General features: G+C 53.4%; 1 long non-coding RNA gene across 3 annotated transcripts; it reads left to right on the top strand.

Annotated features, from left to right (window-relative positions):
* The first annotated feature begins 2,121 nt into the window (after positions 1-2,121).
* On the top strand, positions 2,122-18,212 carry LOC139041811 (uncharacterized). 3 transcript variants are annotated; one of them, XR_011497780.1, is made up of 4 exons: positions 2,124-4,103; positions 12,174-12,292; positions 15,444-15,590; positions 15,790-18,212. It is a non-coding gene; the product is annotated as an uncharacterized lncRNA (long non-coding RNA). The 3 variants fall into 3 exon arrangements; XR_011497779.1 differs by having other exon boundaries at positions 2,122-4,103; positions 15,238-18,212; XR_011497778.1 differs by having other exon boundaries at positions 15,444-18,212.
* Positions 18,213-26,489: the final 8,277 nt, after the last annotated feature.

Genomic DNA, 26,489 nt, shown 5'->3' with positions numbered 1-26,489 from the left:
GTGTGTCCCCTCGTCTCTCAGGCCTCCCATTCAGAGCCTCTCCACTTAGTAGCTGATTGTCCTTGGGTTTGTCAATTGACCTCTCTGGGCAGCAGTTTCCTAGTCTGTGAAATGAGCCCATGTGTGGATTCCATGAGGTAATACAGATCTTCTGCATTAGATGCTGGCTCACTTTCATATATCTATAAGATATATGTATACACATATATACATATATGTGTAGATGTAGTTATAATTTTGTTAGCAAGCTGAACACAACAGCAGCAGTAACAACTCGAGCTCCTCTGCAGGTACCTGGGACGCCGGGATTTGCCTCAGCAGAAGACGGAAACCACGTGCCCCCAGTTGGGAGTGCATTGGGGTGAAATGGTCACGGGCAGTGAGCCTCGGCAGTGACACAGCCCACATCCATTTTGCTTGTCCTGGTTTCATCTGGGAGCAGGGAAGCCACACAACTCTTCAGCTTCAGGAAGGGAATCTTGGTCAGGCAACATCACTCTTCAGTCAGGAGGTCTTGCCTGCTGGTGGCCCTCGGCCCATCACTCCACTTCTCTCAGCCTTCATTCCTCACTGTGAACACCCCGTGGGAACTGTGGCGACATGAAAACCCTTTGGAAGGATTATAAGCAAGGCCAAAGTTACATCGTGGCCTCCGATCTCTTTTGGAAGTAGACGATGTGTAAATTATTAATAAAGGAGATGCAAAATGCTATATTAGACTTTCCATGCCCAGAACCATCTAGGTAGTGTGGTGAGTCTCCTGGGTCCTGAAGCTGCCCCTTCGGAGCTCTGCTTCATGAGAGTTGCCAGAGCTTTTACTTTCCCAGGAAAGATCCTGCCTTCAGGCTCCCTGGACTGGATGGGGACAGAGCATTTACCTTGCCAAACCATGAGGAGGAGGAGCTGTCCTTCTATGGGGTTGCTAAGCCAGCAGGATGTACATTTCTAGCTTCCCTCATAATGGGAGGCTCGCCTGTGTTAAGGCCAAGATGGAGACATGAAGAGGGAGACCCTGGATCGTGCTGTGCCTGAAGCCATCTACTCAAACATCTCAGTTATATGAACCTTTCTTCCCACCAGCACTCCTCTCCCCTTTTTTCTTACAGAAGCTGGTTTTCAGCTGAAAGCATCTTGACCTCTCCACGTACTGTTATGGAGTAAGAAACGTGTGGACCTGCTCATTTGTCCACTCACAGGCTACCACTGTGCCAGGCCCTGGGATGATGCTTGGGGCACAGGATGACCTGCATCCTCAGTTAGGGCCTCAGTCAACTGAGGGGGCAGACGTGAGGCAAATCCACACTGCCTTGTGCTGAGTATCAGTGCGGAGAGCAACTGACTGAAGGAGGGCTTCCCAGAGGAGGGGACATGTGCCTTGAACTCGAGGGAAGGATGGGGCTTTGCTAGAGAGAGAAGAGGCCATGTGGGCACAGGCCAAGCAGCTGACAGAACACGGAGTGTGTGAAGAAACCACAAGCGAGGAGCTGGCAGCTGGCGTTCCCTGTGCCGGGGAGGGTGGGAATGGTGGGAAGACAGCTGCGGCCCCCACCCCGGCTCCTGCAGGGGCCCCAGGGCCAGCCCTCTGACTCCGTCCCCGCCTGGAGTGTTGGCAAGAAGAGACCGAAGGGAAACGGGGAGACACGCATGGCTGAGAGCAGTGGGGAGGGAGGGGATAAAACCATTCCCTTTCCAGCTCTGAAGCGCAAAGAAGTGTCTTTCCTCCTGCACAGCTGGACTTCCTGCAGCTGGAAAGAAGTTGATTAATGCCATGTTTTCTGATGCCCCGCCTGGGCCGAGCAGGGCCCAAGCGCGCACAGTTGGCCTGGCCGCCCTTGATAGCTCAGTGACTGTCCCGCTGGCCCGGCCCTGGGCCCCCGGCTCCAAAGCCAGGCCGGAGAAACTTGGCTCCATGGCAGCTTTCAAAATAAAGTGGTTTTTATTTCATATTCACCAGAGAGGTTACAAAATATAATTGGGGTTGCTGCTTCTCATATTATTTATGCAATTCTCCCCTGTGTCCCTGCCCAAAAGCAACTCACAAAAGGGTCTTTGTTCTCTGCAAGTTCAAAGTCAGCAGCTCCAACGGGAAACGGATTGGCGATTACAAGGAGGAGGCTGAGTTTTACTGGCTGTCAGACCAGGAATATGGGACGCGTCGGGGTTCCAGCAGGAGCCCATGAGTGTGCAGTTTGCCGGCTGCAGAGGCCTGTGTGAACGGGTTCCCAGTGCGAGATGAGGGCCAGCAGCAGGAGGGGGCGGTGGGGGAAAGCCCGCTTTCGCCCCTGTGGGCTGGGCCGCCTCGCCACGCACCCTGCCTCCACGGCCCCGAGTTCCCCACCCACAGAACAGGGTGCCAGCACACTAGGCTGCATCAGAAGGTTTGTTCCATTCCTCGGAGCTCTGGGGCTCTGCTGAGGGTCTCCGAACTGGGTGGGCAGGGCTCCAGGCATCCACGCCCACTCCTGCCCTTCAGATGTTTTGACTGATTGAACGAACATCCAGGTCAGATTTTATTTAAAGAAAATGTATTTTCAGTGGACATTTGCAGAGGGCTGACCTGGAGTCAGGGAGGCCTGGGAAGTGCTGGGCCCTGGAGACTGTGGGGTCGGAGGCTCAAAGTCCCGGGTCCTGTGTAGCCTTGAGCAGAGTGGCTAGCCTTTCTGGGCCTCATCTGTCCTTCTGGGAAGTGGAGTCACAGCTGCCCAACAGGAGCTGAGTGCAGGGCTGGGGGACTGTGGTGCTTGGAGGTGCAGAGGTTTCAGACTTCCCCTGCCCTGGGGCACCTGCTGCTTGGTCGAGCCAGCCTTCCACAGGTTGGAGAGCTTGCCTGTAGCACCTGGCATCCCTTGTCTAGCACACGCCCATCACCAAGGTGTGCCCTCACTGAGAGCAGGAGTGGCAGGGGCTCAGTACTGTCGGCCCCAAGCTGTGACTCTGGCGCTAACCCACAGGGGGCGATCCAGCTCAGAGCCTCCTGCCGTGGGGGCTTGCTCCCAGCATCCTGGAGGAAACACTGAGCAGGTGGTACCTCCAGAACCTCCGTTAAGGGCGCCTCACCTCACCATGGTGGTCCCAGGGTGGGGGAACCCATGAGGACCTCAGTTGCCAGCCTTATTGGGGCCCCAGGACACAGCAGGCCCATAGGGGCCCTCCGGGAGGATGTCCTGGCTTCCCTGGACGTAAAGCTGTCCCAGGACCTACGCCTCATTGAGGGGCCTCAAGGCCGAGGCCCTGGGCCTGGCCTCTCCTCCCCGCCACAGTGGAGCCCCTGCAGGCCTGACCATCAGACCCCGGGGCCCACCATCTCCCAGTTTTCATTCTAGCAACAAGACAGCCCAGGAGTTTGGGGGTGGGGCAGGGGTGTGTCCCAGTTGGCTGTCCTCACCATGGGGCTCTTCTCCATCCCTCGGGGCGGGAGGGGGCTGTTGGAGTGAGAGGGAAGGAGTCCTGCCGTCCCCTTTGCAAGGAGCCAGAGCTTCACTTGGGAGGCCTGCGATGTTTTTGCAGTTCCAGGGCCACGCTGGGCCAGGGCAGGGAACTGAGGACGGGAGTGGGAGGGGCTTTAGGAAAACCAGACCTACCACCTTCCCTCTGGCCCTCCCAAGAGATGCAGCTCTCCCTAGTGAGATGCTCTGGGAGTAGGGAGAGAGACATGGAGGGGAGGAGAGCTGGCTTCATGTGTGAGCTTCATGAAAGCCAGACGGAGATGGAGAGTCTTGGAGGTCCTCTCCGCCAGGATTCCAGATCTTTCCAGAGTGATCTCAGGGCTTTGCAAAGCAGAAACCAGGTCCAGATGGAAGCCCACAGGGAGACCTCACCCAGGGCTGTCGGCTCTTCAGAAATGGCCCTTCCTGTGGCTGTGAGACTGTGGGTGAATCCTGGGGTCCGGGCTTGGCTGCCGTGAGCCGCTGCCTCCCGGCTGATAAACATCGGCCCAGGGAGCTGAGACACCGGGGCCCTGGAGAAGGCCAGTGCAGGTGAGAGGCGCTCTGCTAAAACCACAGCTCGGGGGTGGCCTCTCCACTCACACCCCGTACGGGAAAGCAGCTATTTCTACAATAACGGCTTCCACATCGATGGAAGGACCACCAGCAGGGCTGCAGGTAATCTCCGGGATCACGGGTCCTGTCCTCCCAGACACTAGGCACTGTGGGAGGGGGAGGCTCAGCCAGGCCCACCCGGGGTGCCCTGGTCCACCACGGAGGACGGACCGTGATTCTCCCCATTTTACACTCAGGGAAACCAAGGTTCACAAAGCCAGGAGGGGTAAGGTTGGGGCTGCGGGTCATGCTGGAGTCTGCTGGCTCCAATCCGGGTGCTCTTTACTGCGTGATAACGGAGCAGGGAAGGACGCCCATGTTTCACACTGCAGGGTAGGGAGCATGCTGTACACCATGTCTGGACAGTGGGTATCAACCCATTTTACGGATAAGAAACTGAGGATCAGAGAGGTTAAGTAACTTGTGCCGAGTGAGCTAAGATTGAAACTCCAGCCTACCTGACCCCGAAGGTCTCACCCACCCCGCCCCGCAGGGCTCTGCTGCCTTTGCGCACTGCCTCCCTAGAGCTCTCCTTGGCCGTCCGTAAAGCTTCCCTGGGGTGCTAGGAAAAGGGCCCTTGTCTGGACTCCAGCCCCAGAGCTTCTAACCCGGCTGGCTGGGGTGCAGCCTGGGGGTCAGGGGTTCTCAGAGCTCCCCAGGGCCTTCCACGGGGTGGGGCTCACAGCTTGAAAGGGAGTGCCATCCGCTGGGAAGGCCCAGGTGGGTCCCGGGCATCCTGCCTCCCGTCTAGCACCCCCTACCCAGGAGAGCGGAGGGGGTGGGGGGCTGGGCTTGGCCCCGGCCCTGCACGCCATGAAGGAGCTGGGTCTGGCTTGACTAAGTCTTGGCCTCTTTAAACAACCCCCCTTGATTTGAGGCGCCTTCTCAGAGTGAAATGCCCGTTTTTGGTAAACACACGGGGCTTACTTCACCTCCTCTGGCCTCCTGACCACCTGGGCAGACGTCAAATGGCCTAGCTCATTTATTGTCAGTCTCCTCACCGAGACGGATCCCCATGGTAGAAGGACCTTGGCTCTTGCGTCCATCATGGTGTCCCTGTGTCTAGCGCAGTGGCCTGGCCCACGGAAGGTATGTGATCCAAGCATGTGGAACAAATGAATGAACAACGGGAGGGGGTCCCACTCATCAGGGTGCGGATGTCCTGTCTGGCTTGAGGCTGAAAAGTCAAGACCCCCGGTGACTAAGCCAGTCCTCGAGAGCCCTTGGCCCAGCGGTCTGAACAGGAAACCACTGGAAGGCAAGCCCTCCCTCAGGAGAGTGGGGTCTCTGCCTCCACCCCAGGGGCCCTCTCCTGGTCACCCTGGAACCAGCCCAGCCCAAGGGCCAGGCCCTCTGAGAGCCTGGGGCCCTGCCTGGGATGCGAAGGAGCTGGAAGACCCCGGACAAGCTCCAAGTCAGCTTGGGCTGGGCCCCAGGGGTCTGGGGAGCCTTGCCTACCCCTGTACCCTAAAACTACCCCAGGCTGGTTCCCAGAAGGGCTGGGTATGGGGTCCACTCCATTCAGAGTGGGTAGTCTGACCCCCAAATGAGCTGCGGGCCAGCAATGGGTGACCATGGCTCTCTTGACCATGGCCTCAGTCAGGTGGGCTCACCAGGGCCTAAATTCACTCCCCGTCCCCCTCACTCTCCCCAGCAGGTGCAGGGCTGGTTGGTGAAGAGGCTCATCCTCTCCTCCGTCCTCAGCCCCAATGCTCCCCAAACCTGTGCATTAGAGCTGTTCTGGAGCTCTTCACGTCTCTACCCGGTAGCTCAGCCCCCGCGGTCCCCGCAGCCAGTGGGACCTGGCTGCCGTGGCTTCATGAGGAACAGATTGTTCCCTGGGTAACTGAGATGCTCTCGATTCTGCCTCTTTTGCTGCTGGCACACTTTCATTCTAATCATTTGGATGTGATTCATTTCATTAGTGGTTAGCAAAGCCGTGCAGTTTCTAGGATGTTTTGATGACACACGGTGACAGCAGGATGGAGTTTCTGAAATTAGGATTGTCTAGGGAAAGTTGGGGTGTCTGGTGATCCCCTGATAGATATAAATGCCATGAGTGACGAGAAGGGATGAGGGACCCCCAAGGATGGCTGAGATGGGCTTGGGGAGGTCATGATGGGCGGATGGGGTCTGTGCTGAGTTGGAAGGTGAGTGGGTTCTGGAAGGGAGCAGCTGCATTCTAGGGAAAGGAGTTCCAAAGGGGCAGAAATCAGAGACAGATGGTGTGTCCCAGGAGAATCCCTGGGGGAGGCAGGACATGTTGAGGAGAGCCTTGAATGCCACATCAAGGAGCTGGAATTTTAGGTGGCAGGTGAAGGATAAAGGGAGCGACTCCATCCCTCTGTGGTCAGGACCCAGCAAGTGACCAGGGTGCAACCAAAGTTTAGAAAAGGCCTAAGGTCTGCTGGGTTTGTAAGTGGGTCCCCTCGTTTGGCGTCCTGTGGGGTGAGTTGCGCCCAGGGCTGGCCACCCTCTGAGCACCCACAGGAGCTGCTCAGGGCCTCAAGGCAGCTGCTGCTGAGCCTGGAGTCTCCCCGCACAGCCCCAGCTATTCCCAAGCTGTTCCTGCCAGCCCTGGCTGTTGTTCAGAGATCTCAGCAGGACCAAGGACAAATCAGCTCCCAAATACGTGTCCTTGGGACCACAGTACCTGGCCAGCCTGGGCCCTTTGTTCCCCAACCCTGCACTTGGCTCAGGAGGAGCCGGCTCCTCAAAGTCGGGCCCTCCAGGCTATGCTGGCAGGCTGCTCCATGAACTGTGTGGGGGGTAATTTAGAGTGAAGAATTCCCTCAGCGCAAGCCCCTTGAACACCAGGGCTTAGCTTTCAAGACATTTACTGATGTGATGGATTATTTTGTGAGAAGAATTTTGAAAGTTCTGGTTAGAAAGGAAGAAAGGAGAGAGAGGGAGGAGGAGAGAGAGAGGAGGAAGGAAGGAAGGAAGGAGGAAGAAAGAAAGGGAGGGGAGGAGGACGGAAATTAGTTAACTAGCTGAAAAGCCTCCGAGCCTCTGCGGGGGTTGCAGAGCTGTCGCTGTGGTTTCCAGCACGCTCTTCAGCCCACAGTTGGGCCTTTCTTGCTATTTTGAGAAGCAATCAGGTCCCTTGTTACCACTAATCCTGTTTTCTTGGACCACGGCAACTGGTTCCTTGACTGTTGACTTCCCCAGGCTGAAAGCAGCACAGCAATTTTTAAAAATTGTATAAACAATGTTACAGTGTGTTGTGAGGACAATAAGTGACTCAAATATTTGTTGTTGTTGCCATAATGTCATCTGTGCAGTAAATATCCCAAGAAGGAAGAAAAGACAGCCCCGACCCCAGCATCCCCATGCTGCTGTTGCCATTCTGGTCTTTTCCTCATCCTCCTTGTGATCTCAAGCAGATACATCGTGTTTTACTTTCATGTATCCTATTGTTACACATTTACCTGGTTTCCAGACATACCTGGGATAGATAACACCGCAGTGAACATCTCCATGCATGGGACCTTTTTCTCCTGCTGAAATATTTCCTTATGATGAACTTCTTAGACAGGAACTATTGTGTAAAATAGAAGAGGCTTTTTCAGGGCTTCTTAAGCACAATGCCAAGCGGCTTCTCACCAGCATCCTGCGCTGAGGACCGTCTTTGTGTTTTGATTCAAGCATTGCATCCTGAGCTTGATTCCCAGCAGCAGGCAGGCCCTGCACAGGTCTGAGCACAGATGCTCGGGGAAGGTACTCTGCATGGAGCGCTGCGGGGCTCCAGGATGGGCACAACCACGACACAGTGGATGGGGAGGGCTGGCTGTCTTCACTCCAGTGACCCCCTGGCATCTCAGACTCAGTCTTCCCCAATCACAGCCCACCGTCTCGTCACCCAGAGACCCCACCGACTCCCCAACGCATGCCCCCAGATCTCTCGCCAAGGCCTTTCAAATGTGTCTCCTATCTATTGCCCTGTATGCAAGTTTTACCTCAATTTTAAAAAAAGATAATGAAAAAATCTACTTCCCTAATCCTATCCTTCTTTCGACTCTGGCCAGCAGTTCAGTTCAGACCCTGGTACGGGACTATGCTCCAGCACCTTCTTCCTGGCCCCCAGCCTGCAGCCAGACTGCCTGCCGTGGAGTCATCTCTAGGGCCCCACTCCAGGTCTGAGAGCCGGGCCTGCAGGCTGACACCTCTGGCTGGCTCCCTGGGTGATCTTTGTGCTCCCTGAGGGAGAGAACTGTCCTGTAAGAGGAGGTCCACACACCCTGGCAGAGCCCGACTTCTAACTCTTGTCTCATTTGTTGCTACTTACTTCTTTACATTTTGGTCTCCAGGAACACCAAAGAAGTTGTAATCTTTCCCCCACCACTGCACACACACACACGAAACACACACACACACACGCATGGGTGTGCAGGTGCTCTAAGTCAGTCACGGCTCCGTGCCTCTCCCTGCCTAGGCTGTGCCCCTGCCAGGTCCACCTCCCTAACTCCCCCAGGGTCCTCTCCCTCCAGGACACTGTCTTGTCAACCCAGCTCAGCTCTTGATGGCTTGGTTCTCTCAGCAGACACCAGCTGGCGTCAAGCACTTTCGGGGGAAGGGTGCAGGTGGGAGAGAAGCAGGGTGGGCATCAGGAAACCCCACCTTAGAATTTAAAATGGACGCAGAATGGCTTAGCACACATATCACGTGTGAGTGTGTGTGTGTCTACACACATATACCTACATTCATACATATGTGATGAAGGGCCATATTTTCAGAACAAATAAACTAAATCCTTATCTGACAAAATATTTTTTTCCTGATTTGTGAATTTATATGTATGAAAAGCCCCACAAAAGTATAAAATTAAAATATAATTTTTTTTCAGTACACAAAACCACATAAAGAATAAGAGGACATGAACAAAAATTGGAAAACTGCAAACAATGCATCCCTTAATGGGATATTTGAAAGTTTGAAGTGGGAACTTCATGCCCAGCTCTCATAGCCTGGACAGGCTGAAGCTCTCTTTTCTTCAGAACTAGGCTGTGGGTCACAGGGACTCTGATGAACTTCATATTGGTGGCCTGCGAGGGGACGGGCGTGGCGAGGGGCAGGCTCCACGGCAGGGCGGGCGCAGACTCCTTCTCTCTCTGTGTCTCCATCCATCCTCTGAGACTGTACCAGGCCACGTGCCCCGAGGCTGCCCTGGCGGGATTCATTGCTTAGCAAGGAGAATGCTGCGGGGAGGTCACCCAAGGCAGGAGTTGCCCCCTCTATGGTCCTTGTATGGCTGCTGAGCAAGGAGCCCCAGAGCCAGGAGCACCTGCTTATGAAATAGATTGGACGGGGCAAACCCACAGGCATCACAGGGATCTTGTTTGGAATCCTGCATGCAGCTGTGGGGCATCAGCCTGTGCTGTCCCCTGCGTTGGGAGCTGGACGAGAGCCCGAGCGGACGCCACGGACACGGCAGAGTGCGCTCTTCTTCTAAGGCAGGTCCTGGTGTCCTCACACTGCCTTTTGTCCCTGCTGCAGTTCACTGATTGCTGGCTGAAACCTGGGATATAAACAAACATCCTAGAGAGCCCCTCTGATTGGGTGCCCACAGAGACAGGGCACCCACGTCCCTCCAGGAATGGCTGATGCTTCCTCGCAGGCCTCCTGCTCTGGGAGAAATGAAGAAGTTTCTTTCAGTTTCCAGTTGGGGAAGTCAGAGCCCAGGTGCAAGGCGTGCAGCTGCTACACCTATGGGGGCGGGTAGGGGGGCCAACAGCAGCCTCTGGGCCCGGACGTCAGGGTGGGCTGGCAGGAGGCACAGTGAGGATGGGAGTCGAAGGAGGACCAGAGGCTGGAGCTGGACAAGAAGTTGGGACCAGGATATGGGCCCTCCCTCCTGGCAGCACATCCGGACCCCCAGCTTCATCTCTGCTTCTTTTTCCTGGCTGCGTCAGATCTTTTTAAGATTGAAAAATATTCCATTGTCTGGAAAGACCACATTTTGTTTATCCATTCATCTGTCAGTGGACACTTAGATTGTTTCCACTTTTTGGCTACTGTGAATAATGCTGCTATGAACATTGGTGTGCTGCTTTCTTTTAAAAAATTATGTCATGTATGTTTTCCTTACTGGTGTCTGCCTGGAGTGGGGGTCAGGAAGCAGAGGGGGAGAGGACTCCCAGCTGACTCCTCCTGTAACGCTGCCTCAGCAGGGCCACAGCATTTCCAAAGGGGGTGGAGCCAGAAGACAGAAGGATGGGCTCACGGCTCCAGAGGGTGGTCCTGGCACAAGACTGATGTGGATCCAGGCAAGGGAGCTCTGATGTTGAGATGTCAGACTCTCATTGCAGAGTGTCTGCAAATGGATAATGACAATATCGTTTGCCTAATATTGGAATTAAGCAAATTAGCCAGCTGGCAATTACATTAAATGACGAGATTGGTTTTGAAAAATAGCCATTTGCTAAACTGCAGTCAGCCAAACAGAAAACGATCAATTTCCTGAATACATTTTGGCCTATGTTGAAGGTACGAAGGAGTGAGCATCAAGCCACCCTGAGAACACTGGGCCTTTGATCCAGCTCACTGTGTGCCAGGAAACGTGTGAATTGCTTTGCATATATATGGTAAAGAAGGGGAGAAGGGTTGGCCCCTGCAGTGGGCTGGATGGTGGCTCCCAAAAAGTTCTGTCCCTTTTCGAACCCCTGGAAACCTGCGAATGTGGCCTGATTTGGAAAAAGGGTCTTTGCAGATGTAATTAAGTTGAGGATCTTGAGAGGAGATCATCCTGGATTGCCTGTGTGGGCCCCGAATGCAAAGGCAAGTGTCTTTATAAGAGATGGAGGAGGAGACACAGACACACAGAGGAGAAGCTCGTGCGATCATGCAGCCAGAGCCCGGAGCGATGGAGCCACCAGAAGCTGGAAGATACAAGGAACAAGATCTCCCCTCCAGCCTCGGGAGGGGAAGACGGGCCCCGCTGCTCCTCAAGCTGGACTTCTGGCTCCGAAACAGAGAGCAAATTTCTGTTGTTTGAAGCCACCCAGTTTGTGGGAATTTATTGTGGCAGCCCCAGGAAACTAATACGGGCCTTGAAAATTAAATTACTAAAATCTGCAAACAAGGAGTGGGTGATTAAACTGAAGTGAACGTTAGCACTGTCTGTTGGTTTAGATCAGCCAGCCCTTCAACTGGGTGAGGCAGGACGGGAAAAGCGTGAGGTGTTACGAGAAGGTTCAGTGAATGGAGGGCAGCAGCCTGCAAGGGATGGGTTGCAGAATCCTGAGGTTCTGTGGGAAAGTCCCCGAATGTTTGATTTGAATTTCATTTATCAGATATTTCTAAGTATTTGCAAATTGTCCTGAAAACCTCTCTCTCTCTTTCTCCCTCTTTCTCTCTCTCTCTCTCTCACACATACGCACACACACTCACGCCCCCTCACTCAATGTGACCAACTCTTTACCCATCAGAGCCCACCAACACGTTGACTTGTCCTGACAGCTAACGTGATTTAATGTAAACCTTAGTTTAAAGCTTTTGCCATCTCTATGACAAACTTTTTAACAACAGTTACCATTTGCAATTAATTGTCTCTGTGAATCAGAATTTCCTTGATACTCTATAGCCAGGGAAAAAATTGGAAAATAAGGCTGATATGAAATTGTCAACTATGACTTTCAATTTTTAATTGCATCCAGGCCTGAAGCTGTGTCATCCTTAAAGAAATACAACTCAGATAGTAATTTCCAACTTTATTTACATCTTTCCAAAACATTTAAGTATTTGGTCCATAATGATTTTTACTGAAATATCCATGTGTGTTCCTAGTCTTTAACAGTGAAATTCCTGGGAAGCTCCTGCTTTCCTAGCTCATTGTGCCCCCACCTTAGTCCCTGCCCAACCCCTCCCCTCACTGTGAGCCCCGGCCACACAGAGGTGCCCTGATGAGTGGCTTTCATTGCTTTCTTTGTCTTCTATTTTGAAAATCCCCCTTCTTGGCTTTTGTCGCTTGTCAGAGAGTGAGGAAGCGTGAAGGCTGTGCAAGGCCCCGAGTTAGTGATTTTTATCCTGTCCCATCATGTTATACATTGGAATCCATAAAATACATTTATACCTATAAATCACCGCTTCTGTCTATTGTATAGATAATTGTCATGTATTGTATTTTATTTAAAGGCCAAGTGGTCACTGCTAAACTCGCCTTGGAGAGAAGAAGCCTGGATTATCTGTCAGGTCCAGGGGGATGATGCTCCATTGGTCCCCCAGCTTCATGGGGCTGCTACCTTGGTCTGGAGGTAAGCCCCCCCCCCCACCACCACCACTGCCCACTCCCGTGCTCACAGGGTACAGGCTCACCAGGCACCATTCCTAGGACTTGGCATTCTGGATATTCCAGCCAGAAATCCTTCTGGGAAATCAATTAATTTCAGCCCCTTGAAAAGAGCACCCTCCATGTGAATAAATCATTTGGCAGTTCTGAGTTTAATCACATGAGTCGGCTTCCCAGAGTCGCCCAGTTGTGACACATGCACACGACTCTGGGCCAGCCAAGAACCATGGGACATTTGCGTTTGGAACGCCACCCTGGGGCTTCCTGGTGAAAGCCCAAATTGTCAGCACCCTTTGTCAACTTTCATCAAAGTGGAACCAGATGATAAACAACATGAGCATTAGCATTAGTTGGTCAAGAGTGGAACACTTCGGCACAAGCCACCCAGCTTCAGGCAAACCACCACCAGGCACAGACTTGTGTGATGAGGGACGCTCTCCAGGATAGACTCGGCCCAGGGGGAAAGGCCCTTCAGCACCCAAGCTGAATATCGCAGCTCTTCTCCCTGGATGCTGGGCTGCCGCCTGGGGCATCTGTCTCATCTGTGGCGTGGGTCTCGAGGGAAGCTTTCTGGCCTGTCTGGAGCCTTGAAAGAGTTCCGGGTCCAGGGGGTCTGAGAGTGGGTTGGGTGAGACTGCCTTCAAGGAGGGTTTCTGGATGAAGCTTGCCCATTCGCTAGTCTCACCACAAACCGGCTCTCTTAGGGAGACGCCTTCCACTCCTTCCAGGGAGCGCTCTGTGGTTCTGGGTGCCGAGGGAGAGAGTCCCGTGCTTGTCCACGAGGCCGCTCGGCAGACACAGATCTTGTAAATGAAGCCAGAGTGCAGATGATGACCCGGGGCTGCCCGGCTTCTGGATTATGGCAGAGAAAACGTGTGCTTTAAAAAGGCTGGGATATCCTCAGGTTCTCTTCTCTCTTTATGACAACTACAATGTCTGTTGTCTGAAACCTGGAAAGGGAGCCACCCCCTGAGTGTGCTCAGCCTTCTGAGAGATGGGGCATTGCTGTGTTGCCGCTTGCTCAATTGGCTTTGAGATTGGTTGGCAACTCCAAAATGGATCTGAAAGTGCAGTTGCCTCCTCAGTTCCTAGGATCAGGTTCCTATCAAAGCCCAGCAGGCTTTGAAAAGAGCTTAAAAAATTCCCTAATCCTGGCAAGAAGTCAATATTCTAACTAGCATTCAAAGCAAACAGCCATTTCCAAGCAAAAACCACCTGTCCCAGGATAAAGGGTCTGGATTTTCCGCTTCAGACCTCTTTTGGAGAGTAAGAGCAACGCACGCTTTAAATTTATCAGAGCATCTTTCAAACATTCAAAGGCAATTTGTGGGGCTTGGGAACATCACTCTAGAGTCCAGCTCTTCTGTGTCCCATGGGGTAGAATGTTATGGGCTTTATGGTTTGAAGATGATGGCTCCAGGAGGACTCCAGATGCTGGCACCTGTGCCAACTCCTCCCAGCTCCACTCCCACGGCAGACATCACCAATCGATTACAGTGTCTCTCCCTGACTTGCATACCCTTCCCAACACCCTCAGCGAAGCTCTTGGCCTGTTTGCCTCTCAGGGCATATTAGTCAACACTGAAATAGGTGCCGGGGATGCAACAGTGAAGCAAAAGAGAAACAGTCCTGGCTCTGGTGGAGTTTGCACTCTAAGGGGGCCCTGACATGGTGAGCGGCCCACAGGAGTAAATGCGCGATTGCACCAGTGGTAGGAGAGAGATGTGGTACTAGGACCGCTTATCCTGGGGTCGCAAAGGAGCGACGACTGAGTTCTAGGGGATAGGTAGGGGGGAGAGGGGAGGTGTGCCTAGAAGCTGCAGGCAGAAGGCAGGGCCAAAGCATGGAAAGGCCAGTGTGGCTGTAGCAGAGACTGGCTGTGAATTCAGAGAGCTGAGAGGACCAGATCACATGGCTTCACAGGCCACGTTGAGGACTGTTGTCTCCACCGAGAAAGGAAAAAGCAGGCCCTGTCCAGAGCTGGCCTGGCCCCCAGAGCTGGCCTTGGTGTGGGTGGGAGCTGGCCTGGCGCTCCCAGCCAGGCCCTGCTGTCCTGTGGACACAAATACCCTTACAGAGTGCCAGCACTGGGCAAGATCACCCTGCGGCCAGGATGAAGTGCCACAGAGCAAGGCCACCCCATATTTGTGTCTAAGCACGGACACCAACAAGGTGGTTGTGCAAACCACAAAACAGCAAAGGTCCTCACTCCGTTACAATGAGTGACTGCCCCTCCTCACCTTGCTGGAGGCTACCCTGCCTGGGGACAGCATTTGTAGGGACACTCAGTCGTGGTGCTGTCCCTGCTTCCTGATGGCACCCAATCTAGAGCAAAGTCCCGCTTCCTGGGACCCTCCCAGAAGTCATGACACAAGCCAGCCTCAGCCCTTTCTAACCCCCTCCGCCCAGTGCCCCTCGGTTGCCCTGGGTGTCTGGCCTCCCTCTCTGCACGGGGCGATGTGCTCGCCTGGCTTCTGGAGGTGTTCCCAGGAAGCCCGGAGTTGGGGCTCCCCCTCCTCGCCTTGCTTAGGCTCCGATGCCTTCCCATCAGTGAGCAGAGCAGGCAGCCAGGGAGGTATTACTTGGCGGCTACTGTCATTGTGATCTCACATGGGCTCCCCTAGACCAGATGGCTTTTGTTAAGGGACTCTCTTTTCTGGGCACTGAGTTCTCCAGGAGACCCCCACCCCCACACTCCCTGGGGTAGGCTCTGCTCAGTGACCTTGACCCCAGGGAGCACATTTCCATTAAAGTTGACACCTCCAGCTTCTCTCTATCTGGGCCCCTCAGAAAGTATCCATCGGATGTGGCCCATGACACCCAACCTTTGGCCTAACTTTGGGGGTCTGCCCTCCCCTTCACCCTGCTGCCAGCAGTACACGAGCCACCGAGTGCCCTCTGAATTTCCAGGCGGGCGTCGAGGCGCTGCGTGCCCTGCACTGCGGGGAAGAAGATGAAGATTCTGAGGGGCCCTCTCAGGCCCTGCTTCCGAGATCTGGGGTGAAGGGGAAGCACCCTCTACTCTTCTCCTTTGGGGTTAGAGAGGGGACTCACAGGACTTCAACGGCTTTTTCCAAAACTCCGCTTCTTATCCCCAACCGCTGCCCGTGCTTTAGACCCTCCGTGTGTGAGGAGTTTGCACCCTTCAGAGTTTCAGCTGGAAAGTGGATCTATCGTCTTGGTGCTTCAGAGGAAACTTCTACAATATTCAGATGGACGGGGCTCTCAGCCCCTCGACCACAAGGCTGTTCCAGCCTGAGCAGGTCAGTTCTGGGAAGTCTGGGAGCGGGAGGAGGGGTCCGCAGAACTCTTCCTGTCCCCGCTTTCTGCCTTCGCTTCTCAGGGGTACCCTGCCCTGGAATGAATGAGCTCCGCAAATACTCATCTCTGGGCAGCTGCCAAGTCTGGCCCCGCTCCAGAGGACCGAGTGCTTGCATCTGTCCCACTTCCCTTGGCATGAAGGTCCCTGGCTGTCAGGGTGGGGCAGAGCTCTGGAGCCAGCCTTGGTGCTGGGACCCGGCCGAGCGAGGAGCTGCGGTGCCCAGGCCACATGGTGTTCCCTGGTGAGGAGACGATGTGATGGCCACCAACACCCTTGGAACCCGTGTCGGCCCCAGTGCGAGTCAAGTGGACCCCTGCTGTCCTCCCGAGAAGTGTGACCATTTAGTCTGAGGGGAGGGACAGTGGCATCCTGAACCCCCAACAGTGGCTGAGAAGGCTTCCAGCTGCCCAGCTGCCCTCTCTGCCCAGGAGCAGACGCTATGCCAAGGTCCAGCTGTGGGAGAGTCTGCATTTCCCGTGCCATCCACTTGGAAAGGGCCTTCGTGCAGTCAGGGACTGGTGTGATGGGGAGAAGGAGCCCAGTTTTCTTCTTGGGCGTTCCAGCCAAATCAGGCTTGTTGAAGCCCTTCCCTGACTGCCAAGAGGGAGACCACTGCCTCCAGCCCGGAGTGCAGGATGCCCGTTCTCACGTGGATTCTCGTCCAGTGGAATCTGGAGACAGGCCTGGACTTGGAGCCTTCTGCTCGTTGTCTGACCACAGGCAAGCCACCCCACCTCTCTGAGCTTTGGTCTTCTTGTTTGCACAATAGGCAACTGGAAGTGAAAGTATGGTCAGTAGTTTCTAGACGCCGGGCACTGCGTCAGGGGCTCTCACACTTGTGTTCGTCATAAGCTCCGTGGCTGCCACATAGGTAGTGACTATGCCGGGGACCACTGGCTGGCCCCAGAGGTGACTTATTCTCTTTATTCTGCTGCGAAACCCTCAGCCCCTCAACTGCAGAGATTGCTCCTTCCATTCTTGGCGCTCAGCCCTGTGACTCCCACATGGAAGGTTCTTGACTAGATGTTGCATGGATGCATACTAAGTGGGAGGGAGCTCACTTCTGGCTTTCACACATCAAATTAAATTTTCATGAACTCATGAATCAACAAGAGAAACTAAGCAGCATTTTACTGAACACCTACTATGTCTGATGATTTACATATGTTTTCTTATTTAGTCTTCACAGTAATCCTGTGAAGTACTCTCTCTTCCGTTTTGCAAGTTAGGAAATTGTGGAAGCTCACGCCTTGTCAAGATTAGTCAACATGTAAGAGGGAGGAGCAGGATTTGAATCGGAGTCTGATCCCTCGGACTGTGCTCTTTGCATTCCACCAGGCTGCCAACAGGGAGACGCCTGCTAGACCGTGGTTGTTACAAAGCAGAATCGTGGTCTAGCAGGGGGAATAATGCATCCCAACCAGCGTCAGAAGGAGGCGCCAGCAGAAGGCCCGCTGCTCCCATGGGCTTTGGGGATGAATGACGGAGGCCAGGACCTTCCCAGGGCGTGCCTGCAGACTTCTCCACCTAGACTGTCGTGGCCCAACCTCAGGCCAGCCCAGGCAACAGCGAGGCAAGGCCCGGCCTGGGTCTGCCGCCTCTCAGCCCATTGGCCCTGTGGATGCTGCGTTGCAAAACCACACTGTTTTGTTCTGACTTCCTCTTGGGTTCCCAGGAAGTTTATTTACAGAAGTAAAATTGCCTCGTAACGTAAAAAAATATTTTTTTGCTGTGGTAAAATATACACAACACAAAATTTACCATTTTAACCACTTAATGTAAAAATGTACAACTGCATGGTGTTAGTTCACAATGTGCACATTCCAGATGTTGCATAGCCATCACCGCCATTTGTCCCCAGAACTCCCCAACGGAAGCTCTGTACCTATTAAACACTAATTCCCCCCCTCCCTCTAGGCTCTGCTGATCTCTTGTCCGTGTTCTGTCTCTATGAATTTGCCTACTCTAGGTATGTGTGTAAGGGAGTCATACAGCATTTGTCCTTTTGTGACTGGCTAATTTCACTTAGTATAAAGTCTTCAGGGTTCATCCGCGGTGTAGCATGTCTCAAAAAGTGTTTCTTTTTTAAGGCTGAATAATATTTCATTCTGTATATATATCACATTTTGTGTATCTATTCCACTGTTGATGGGCACTTGGGTTGTTTCCATCTTTTCACTGCAGTCACGCATCACTTAGTGACCAGGATACGTTCTGAGAATGTGTCGTTAGGTGATTTCCTGGTTGAGTGAACATCGTAGAGTGTGCTTACACAAACCTGGACGGTATAGCCTACTACACACCGAGGCTGCACAGTACTAATCTTATGGGACCACTGCCATATACGCAGTCCGTCATTGACCAAAACATAGCTATGTGGCTCATCATTTTATTGTGAACAATGCTGCTAGGAGCACGGGCGCACAAATGCCTGTTCAAGTCCCTGCTTTCAATTCTTTTGGGTACACACCTAGGAGTGTGATCACTGGGTTGTACCATAATTGTAGGTTTAATTTTTTGAGGAACTGCCACACTGTTTTCCACAGCGGTTGCCCATTTTACATTCCCACCAACAGTGCACAAGGGTTCCAGTTTCTCCACATCCTCGCCAACACTTGTTATTTTCAGTTTGTTTTTTATAATAGCCACCCTAAAAGATGTGGTTTTTGTCTCTTAATTTTTTAAAACCCTCATATCCAATTAAAAAATATAATTGTCCTTTTTTACCTTATTTATCATCATTTTTTTATTACATGTGCAGTACCTTAACATATTCTTTAGAGAAAAGTATGAAGAAATGGAACAATTGGGTGCAAGGGTGCATAGATTTAAATGTTTAATGGCTGCTGTCAGATTGCTCCCCGAGGTGGCTGTTCCTGTTTACCTTCCACTGGCAGAGTGCGAAGGGCGAAATTTCCTCACATCCTCGCTAACGTTGATGCCATCACTCTTAACATTTTGACAATCAGTTTGGCAAAAAGTGGTGCCTTTCATGACTAGATTTCCAAGATCTCCTCATTCGATATGGCTTGGTCCCCACAGCTTGCCCTCGGCAAGGGCAGAAACAGTGTGGCCACTTGACAACAGCTCCCCTCCCCTCTGCTTGGCTGCCCTGTCTCCCCTCTCTCTCAGCCCTGCCGATGGATGCCCGTGAGCTGCCCAGGATCCTCCTTCAGACTTGGAGGTGCCTCTGTGGAGGGGCAAGCACAGCGGCCTTTGGAGATGGCACCAGCTTGGCTGGGTGAAGTGGGGCCTGAGGAGGGCAGTGCAGCCCTGCGAGGGAGGGGGAGAGCCTGGAGACGTGGCTGCTTAAACCGGGGGCCACGGTGAAAGCTTGGGAGTTAAGAGACCATGGTAATCCCTGGTCAGTTCAGCTGGCCTCCAGCTTTGCCCCTGCGAGAGGCTCAGGACATAGTGACGGGAAGGAACCTCCAGCCGGGCCTATGCTGACTTGATTTCTTTTGAGACAAGAGAAGCTGGAATTCTGCCATAATTGTCTCCATTCCTCACAGAGAAGTCTGGAGTCATGTCCCACACAGCTGGATTAGTGCTGCTTTTTGGTCTGATGTGACAATTAAGTGAATGTGTGTGACAACATGAAATCGTGACAAATGACCCCCTCCACTCCCCTAACTTTGCAGAGAAAAGAAAATATGGCAACCGCATCAGATTACAGGCAAAGAACTCAATCTTTTAACCTCATTCCTCCTTGAAAGCTGCTGATTGAACAAAGTGGACAAATCCTGGCAGGAGGCTTTGGGCTCAGGCGGGAGCCGTGCACGGGTCTGGGAACCTGCAGGGTTTCTGTCGGAACGCATCGACTCTCTGCCTGGGTTTGCCCTTTCAGGCCGTCTGCAAGTGATGCCGTGTCCTGGAGCAGCATTTTAAAAAGCTGATTTGGTTCAGGCTTTTTAAAAATCAAAACAAAACAAACACCCACCCCCGCTGTGAGGAACGACAACTTTTTCCCAGGCTTGGGAGCCAGTGAGCCTCGCGCCCAGGTTGCCTCGGTGAGGACACATTTTGAGTTGGCTGCTCCTCTGGGCCTTTGTTTCTCATGTGCACAATGGCGGTGGGAGAAGGTCAAGGTCAGTTTCGGCTGCACATTCTGGGAGGCCAAACCCACCCCTCGGGCCTCTCTGCTGCCCCTTAGCCCCCTGGCGGGCATCACATGGGGGAGAATAATGGGGTCTGTGTTGCAGGGTTCCCAGGGCCCCTTGCCTGGGAACAGATCTTCTGATGGCCTAGGAAGGCAGCTGCTGACCACCCCGGGGCCCCATCCGCTGTGGGCCACTTGAGCCCCTGGAGCTGGGAACACTTGTCCAGGCTGCCCAGCCCCCTACCCAGCCCCACCTCCACAGCCACAGGGACCTGCTGTCCTTTTCCCCTTTCCTGGAAACCTCCGTCCATCCGTCGTCCGCTCCCAAGCAGTCAGAGGAGCCGATGGAGAGGAGGGCAGAGCCCAGGCAGGAACAAGGGCAAAGCGAAGCCCTGTTCCCTCTCTGAGTTTCCCATCCCACAGAGGCAGTGTTTTGCCTTCAGGTCCCTTGTGAGGACCGGTTGCTGCTGTAACCCATGACTTGAGCCTCCATTCATCCATCAGGCTCAGGAACGCTGAGCGCAGCCTGGCAAATCCAGCCCTGGAGCTCAGCCAGTGACAGCGGCCAGTCGTCGTCGGCCAGCGCCTTCCTCGGCCCCCGGGAGACGCACACCAGCTCTGCCTGGCAGGGCCTGCCCACATTACTTCCCTGGGTCGGGCCGTGGAGCCTCCTAGTTGAGCTGCCCTGTAGGAGGCTCACCCGTGGCCCTGAGCCTGGGTCATTATCTGCTAAAGAGGGGGCACCTCTCCAAAGGACCTGTGGCGTCACAGTCCCAGCAGCATCCAGGAAAGGCAAAAGGACAGGAAGGGTGAACTGACATAGCTTTCAGAACGCTCCTTGGCCACCCCTTCCAGTTTCCATTGCTGCGTAATGAGCCACCCCAAAACTTAGCAGCACACAACCCTCTTCCCATACGCATGATTCTTTGGGTCTGGAATTTGGGCAGGGCGTAGCAGGCTGGCTTGTCTCTACCCCGTGAGGTCTGAGGCCTCGGGCGACAGTTGAGGGTGACCAAACAGCTGGAATCATCTGAAGCAGCTTCCCTCATGTTTCCCCCACATGATGCTGGCTGTTGGCTGGGTCCTCAGCTGGGGCTGTTGGTCAGAGTGTCTACACACGGCATCCCTGTGGCTTGGGCTCCTTCACAGTGTGGCAGCCTCATCATTGTCATACTTCTTACCTGGCTCGGGGCTCCAGAGGTGAGCGCCCAGCTTCATTGCCGTTTCTGAGCTTTGGAAGTCACAAGGCATCATTTCCACCACACTCTATTGATTACAAGCAAGTCACAAGTCCTCCAGATTCAAGGGAGGGGACACAGACCTCTCTCTTGATGGGAGGACTGTCAAGGCCAATCATAGAAAAACACACAGGATGGAGATACAGTTGTGGCCATGTTTGGAAAGCACAATGGGACTCACCACTCATGGGCTCTCCTTCCCTCTCCACCCCGGCCGCTTTCCGGCTGCACAGACCACCTTGGCTGGACCTCCCCAGTGCCTTTTCCCCTCCTGACGGCTGCGGGGCAGGTCCCCCACAGGCCCACTGGGCCACACAGCACGGGGAGGCCCCTGCACCTCTGCCTTCTCACTGCGCCCGGGCTAAAGAGGCAGATGCAGGGTTAACCGGAGCTCAGAGCTACTTGGTTTAGTGGAGGGTCCGTGGCTGCCTGGGCCGGCCAGCCCCCTTGGTGTCCGAGGCTGTTACATGGCTTCGGGCCTTGTGTTTCTTGGCTCTCGACCTGCAGCTCTGGAATGAGGGCAGCCAGGCAGAGCGTCACCCTGGAGCCAAGCAGCCTGTGTCCCCAGAGCCCCCCAGTGGCCCAGAGGGTCTTCTGTGGATGGCCCCCCCTTGGTGGCTGTGGTTCAGGGGTCTCGGGCCCTATTTGTGTAAAGGGGCAGGTTGTCCTCTGTGGAAGCCGGTGTCTGTGGGGCTGAGACGGAGGGAACCGCACATGTGCTCCCTGCTGTCTTTGGTGGTTGAGAGACTCCGAGGCACTCAGCTGAGCACAGTGCAAGGATTAGTAGGTCCCAGCTGTGAGAACTGCGGGCCTTTGTACTTCCAGAAGCTACTTTTGTCGAGAGAGTCTCGCAGGAGAAGTTTTCTCGGGACTTCCAGACTCCCCCTTCCACTCTTTGGCCTGCTACCAATGTGCTGCTGACCCTCAGACCCGCGCCGTCCCCGGAGTGGACACAGGCCCCACTCAGGACACAGGGCCTGCACCTGGCCATGGGGCCACATGGCAGAGATGAGAGCATGTGTGCGTGTACACACACACACACACACACACACGCACACACATGCCCTCACATGTGCATACATACCCACACACCACACAACACCCCCCATACACACCCCCCCACACCATACAGACACACTCCATCACACACACACATACATGCCCCATCCTCCCCCACACCACATGCATACATTCACACACCACCCACCCACCACACCCACAACACACACTGCATGCGTAGGTACACACAACACATATCACACACCATACTACACACGCCGTACTTCACATGCCACATGCACACATGTACACCATACACTCCCCCCCGACATATGCACACATACACAGAAAAGCATCTTCATAAGCCTGTGGCATATACAGAAAAGCCAAGTTACATTCTTAAAAATTGCTATTACATGAGGAATGTAAGATGTCGATTACAAGGTTCCAAGAAGTCCGGAGAAGAGACTGCCCCGCCTCCCCTGCGGCCGGCCCCCAGGCACGCCAGGCTCCTTTGGGCCTCTGCCTGCCCCAGCAGCTAGGGTGTCTGTATTTACATATGTCCACACTCAGCCACAAGGGTTCCTTCTTCCCCAGATGGGATCATACTTGGGAATACTTGGTAAAGTAAACTCATCAAGCCCACAAACTCTTTTCAGAGGGCCAGGAGCCCAGGGCCTCCATTTTTCCACAGGCCCTGTGGAGGCTGGACCTGACAGACAGACAGAGAGCAGGGTCTGGGCCTCTTGGAGCTGGGCGCCCCCTGGCCGTGGGTGAGGGAAGTGCTCCCAGGAGCAGGGTGAAATTGCTGGAGTGGGGATGGGAGTGGCTGTAAGAAATAGGGATGGAGAGGCTGCATTGACTCCTCTCCTCTCCAGGGCTCCAAGGAGGGAGAGGAGCTCTTCTATTTGGGAACAGCACGTCTTTTTGGCCAAGTCCCCAACAGCTGGTGGTCATGGTTGGTGGAGTTCTTTCTCCACTGTGGGAGAGTCAGGGGCTGGCCCCAGGCCTTCCCCAAGGGTGCCACCATCACCGTCGGGGGTCTAATGATGGCTGGAGAGAACAGGCTTAGAGAAAGGGGCCATGTCGAGGAGTGCCACATTTGCAGTGTGCCCAGAAGGCCTCTGCACCCCGACCTCCACATTTCCCTACCTGAGGATCCACCTGCCGGTTTCCCTGTCTTTTGCCCCAGCCCCTCACCTCCATGGAGCCCGTTCCTGAGGACCAGCAGGGGATGAAGAGAGGAAAGCTCCCGTTGTGATTTTGTCCACAGTCGGCCCTGCTTTGAGCAATTAGAACTCTTCTTCAGGGCCTTGTTGCCTGGGGAAATGGGCCCCTCAGCTCTGGTCCCTGGTATGGGGACAGCCGTGTGCAGGAGCTGAAGAAGAGAAGGCCCACGGCCACGCCTCTGAGTCCAGTCTCCTCCCTGGCTTGTGCAGAAGTGAAGAGGAGGAGGTTCGGGCTCTGCCACCAGAGGCTGACGCAGCCCTCGGCCCTGGTGTGCCAAGGTGAGGAAGCGTGTGTGTGTGTGTGTGTGTATGTGCACGCATATTGGTGACATGGGTCTTCAGCTCTGGTCGGTGGATGTCATCCAAGAAGTGTCGACAAGAAAGGCTCCGAGGCCTCTGGATAGCAGCTGGCCCACACACTGGGAGCCAGGGTGGGAGCTGTGACATCTCCTCTGACCCTTGGTCCTCAAGGAGCATTGTTCCTTGAGGGGGTTTGACCCCTAAGTAGTCCTCGCCATAGCGGAAGGTCGCACTATGAACACATCCTTACAACCTGCAGTTTGAGCCCTGTGTGGGCCCAGCCCCTGAGAACCTGTGCAAGGGCCCCGGGCACACACACACACGCATGTGGGCTGCACGGCCCACTGCTGGGGCATGGAGACTTCCCCTTTCGCTGACCCTTATTATGTGCCTGGAGCTGTCACTAAGTCACCTGTATCATTTTCCAAATCTGTCAACGAGGAAACAGGATCTAAGAGGCTGAGAAACTGGCCCTGGACTTTAGGGCAGTTGGCACAGTTGAGAATTGAACCTGGGCCTCCTGTCTCCAAACCCTGCCCTCCCCCACACGTGGGGGAACAGACACTCCCTTAGTCCTCAGCAGGCCTGAGAGGCACGTTTGGGGTGAATGCCCAAACCTGGGTACTGGGTTTTTGAGGTTTAGCGGTGCCAACTACAGTACTACGCAGAGACCCCGCTCCTGGCTGCCCCTTCCCTGTGCTTGGGGTCTAAGCTTTTGTGTCCTAGGACCCTCAGGCCTTCTCATGCTGGGAATTGGTCGTTCACTAGCACATGCCATGGGTTCTTTGTCGCTACCCAGGAGGTGGGCTGGTCATGGGAGCTGGAGGTCCCAGGAGAGGGACTTCCAGGAGGTGGCAGAGGGAGGGCAGGCCGGGTTTTCTGACTCCTGCCCCAGCTGCCGCTCCTCACACTGTGCTGGATCAGTCTGCTCTGTTCTCCCAATCCCAACCCCTGAAAGTACTGTGAATGAACAGGAAATCACCAGTGGGAAGCCTAAAAGACAGAAGTTTGGGGCTGGGTGGCCCAGCAGCCGGAAGGGGTCCAGTCTGGCTCCTGGGATCACCGAAGGCCCTGGGTCCCCCCACAGCAGGCCTCCTGTGAAGGGATGTCAGCCTCACTGATGAGGAGGCTGGGTTTGAGCCCTTTCTCTCTCCGTGGACTCCACTGAAGGCCACAAACACTTGGTGTACTTTGATCAAGTTTAAACCATTTTTATAAATAAAATCAGATAAAGCATTCATTTATTTTCATTTCTCCAGCTGTACTTGCTTTGAGGTTTCAGTGACCCGACGCAGCTCTTTCAGAGGTGGAGGTGTTTTCTAATTCCTTCCACCACGTGTCTACTGAAGCTTCCACACGCCCCCCACTCCCGTCTTCTCTCTGCTCCCTCCTACCCTCGTCCCTCGTTGCAGACCTAACAAGAGGATACACTGTGCGAAGGGTAGGGTTGGCATGGACTGGCCTTGGCTGAACTTGAACAAGACGGAGGACTTGTTTGAGGCAGTGGGAACGATGTCACCTTGCCCTGCACTGCACACACAACAACTCGGAGGCCACCTGCGGAGGAAGGGAGAAGGTGGCTCCTCATCCCCGTATGCTGGAAGCCAGCCCGCCCTGCAGAAGTGTTTAAGATCCTCATGAGGGACTAGTGTGTGCCTGGAGGGCAGAGGCTGGGCCTGGCTCTCCAGAGCACGCAGAGAAGCATCTCCTGGATATTCGAAACATACCCTGACTGGCATCAATTTTTCCCCAGCTTTATTGAAGTATGATTGACAAATAAAAATTATACATATTTAAGTTGTATAATGTGATCTTTTGATATACATGTACATTGTGAAATGATTACCACAACCAAGCTCATTAACATATCTATCACCTCACATAGGTTTTTTGTGTGTGATGAGAACACTTAAGTTTTACTCTCTTAGCAAATTTCAAGTACACAATACGGTCTTATTAACTATGGTCACTGTGTTGAACATTAGGTCTCCAGAACTTAGTCATTTTATAACTGAAAGTCTGTGCCCTTTTGACCAACATCTCCCAAGTTCCCCACCTTCTAGCACCTGGTAATTACCATTCTATTCTCTGTTACTATGAGTGTGACTTCTTTAGATTCCACATGTAGATGAAATCACCCAGTATTTGTCTTTCTGTGTCTGGCTTATTTCACTGAGCATAATATCCTCCAGGTTCATCCATAGCACTGCAAATGCCAGGATTTCCTTCTTTTTTAAGGCTGAATAATATTCCATTATATATACACCACATTTTCCTAATCCATTCATCTGTTGATAGGCCCTTACACGTTGTTGCCATTTCTAGGTGACTGTGAATAATGCTGCAATGGACACGGGGTGCAGGTATCTCTTTCAGGCAGTGATTTCATTTCCTTCAGATAAATACCCAGAAGTGGGATTGCTGGATCATATGGTAGTTCTATTTTCAATTTTTTGAGGAACCTCCATATTGTTTTCCATAATCACTGCACCAATTTACATTCCCATCAACAGTGTATGAGGGTTCCTTTTCTCCACATCCTCTCCAACGCTTGTTAGCATTTGACTTTTTTATAATGGTTATCTGAGATGTGAAGTAATATCTCACTGTGGTTTTGATTTTCATCTCCTCATGATCAGTGATGTTGAGCATCTGTTCATATACCCGTTGGCCATTTGTATTGTCTGTAGTAGTAGTTGTTGTTTTATTTTCGCTTTTGTTGCCTGTGCTTGGCAAAATCATTGCCAAGACCAACGTCAAAGAGCTTTCCCCCTATGTTTTCTTCTAGGAGTTTTATGGTTTCAGGTCTAACGTTTAAGTCCTAAATCCATTTTGAATTGATTTTTGAGTATGGTGTAAGACAAGGGTCCAATTTCATTCTTTTTCGTGTGGACATTCAATTTTCCTAGCACCATTTATTGAAGAGACAATCCTTTCCCCATTGTGGATTCTTGGTGCCTTTGTCAAAGATTAGT

The sequence above is a fragment of the Equus asinus genome, chromosome 2 (genome assembly GCF_041296235.1).
Source record: "Equus asinus isolate D_3611 breed Donkey chromosome 2, EquAss-T2T_v2, whole genome shotgun sequence".
In the NCBI taxonomy this organism is placed as follows: Eukaryota; Metazoa; Chordata; class Mammalia; order Perissodactyla; family Equidae; genus Equus; species Equus asinus.
This window is presented reverse-complemented; position numbering and strand designations above follow the sequence as displayed.